The sequence below is a fragment of the Microtus ochrogaster genome, chromosome 5 (assembly GCF_000317375.1).
Source record: "Microtus ochrogaster isolate Prairie Vole_2 chromosome 5, MicOch1.0, whole genome shotgun sequence".
Classification (NCBI taxonomy): Eukaryota; Metazoa; Chordata; class Mammalia; order Rodentia; family Cricetidae; genus Microtus; species Microtus ochrogaster.
In genome coordinates this window covers 91,979,188-91,980,989 of record NC_022012.1, presented here as the reverse complement: position 1 = coordinate 91,980,989, position 1,802 = coordinate 91,979,188, and the positions used below count along the sequence as shown (strand labels likewise).

Sequence of the window (1,802 nt, the reverse complement as noted above, 5' to 3'; positions counted from 1 at the left end):
AGGAGAAACCCGGGCTGCTGACACGCGTGTGCAGACAGGAGAAACCCGGGCTGCTAACATATGTGTGAGTAATGGCAGACTCGTTCCATGAGTCAGCACAGAAATGCTTTTAAAAGTGAGTGTTTACATTACTCAGACTGAGAAACAATTTTAGTTAACCGATACCTGTATTAATAAGAGCATTGGAAATTAAAATCTCTAATCACTGCTAACAGTTTAATTGGGACAGCCATTATGGAGAAAATTTTGCATTATTCAGTAAAATTAAAAATTGTGCCTATTTGTAATCTAGACATACCAATCCTTGTATAGGTCCAATGGAGACTCTTGGATATGTACCCAAGAAAAACACACATCTGTCAGCTTATAATATTCTTTATAACAAAGAAAAGGAGGTAGCTTAGATACTCACCAGAGGGGAATGGGTCTGTAAGATAGGAGCGCTTATGCCCTGTGGTAGTCTGCAGCAGTTATAATAGCATGGGTCAGTGAGTTAGCATGTTAGGTGAAGGATCTTGCACTGAACGAGGTCACGGTAGGAGAGAAGAGACGCCTGCCGGTTGTCCTCTGACCTCTTCCTGGGTGGTGTGAGTGCATGTGCTCACATACATTAAAAAATGGGGAAGAAGTAGATTATGGTGTATGATATACAATTTATATTATACATCATGGGGTCTCAGAAAAGAACAGAATGATCGATGTAAGCCAGAAAAAAAATAAAAATAAAAAAGTCATTCTAGAATACCTGTCCCTTTGAACAGTGATTGAGAGTGGAAATAAAAATAAAATAAAAATAAAAATAAAAACAAAGTCATCCTAGAGGACTTGTCCCTTTCAACAGTGACTGAAAGTGAGAAAGATCACGGCTGCTTTAGTGTGAGAATCTGATTGCTATCTCCAAATTTGACAGAACAGAAAGTAGCCTGAGGCGCAGATGCCTAGGTGCACAATGTCCCCACGGGATGTACCCCCCCCCATGGTGAGAACCTTCTTTGGTACCCAGAACAGCCCTCTTCTCCGTTCTTTTTCTCCGAGAGGGGTGAAGCGGAGGAGAGTTTGCTGGAACCTGCCTAAATACACTCCCAACAAAGTTAAAACCTTATTTTAAAAATGATGTTTTAATACACTTCTTATTTTTATTTTTGGGGTGTGCATGCCCGTGCATGGTGTCTGTGTGAGTGCACCAAGGGGTTTGGCTGTGCACCACATGTGCACAGCCTAAGCATGTCTGTCGGACAACCACAGATGTCTGTCCTCAGGTGTCTTCCATTTTTTGTTTGAGGTAGGGTCTCCCCATGGCTTGGAATTTCATGTGCATCAAACTAGCTGGCCTCCTGGCAGGTCTTCCTGACTCCGCCTTCCATCACTAGAATGACAGGCATGTGCCTCCACACCTGGCTTTTTATAGGGTGTTGGGGACCCACACCCAGTTCCTCATGCTTGAGAGACGGGCACTTTCCTATTATCTCCCCAGTTTTTAATAAACCTATTTAATGTCGATCACGCATTTTGTAATCTAGCCATCCAACACATGTTCCTGCCCCAATCTGATTTATGATCTTGTCCTGTGTGGCGATGTCAGGGCCATCCGGTTTCCTTGAATTTATACCAGCATCTCAGTGTCTTTCGAGACTCAGACAACATAAACATATCTCTCTCGTTGTAACTGCTCTTGCCATTCCAGCAGGATCTGGCTTGTCACTGTGTTCAACATCTCAGAAATAGGGTCCTTGATAGTGCTGGAGAGATGTTGTGTAAGCTTGAGGCCCTAAGTGTGGAACCCTGGCATCCGTGTAAAAAAA

The 1,802-nt window shown here is 43.1% G+C and overlaps 1 protein-coding gene across 1 annotated transcript in view; it reads left to right on the top strand.

Moving 5' to 3' along the window:
- The window catches only part of Scn11a (sodium voltage-gated channel alpha subunit 11), a 72,305-nt gene that overhangs the window by 53,476 nt on the left and 17,027 nt on the right, over positions 1–1,802 (top strand). The window lies entirely within an intron of this gene.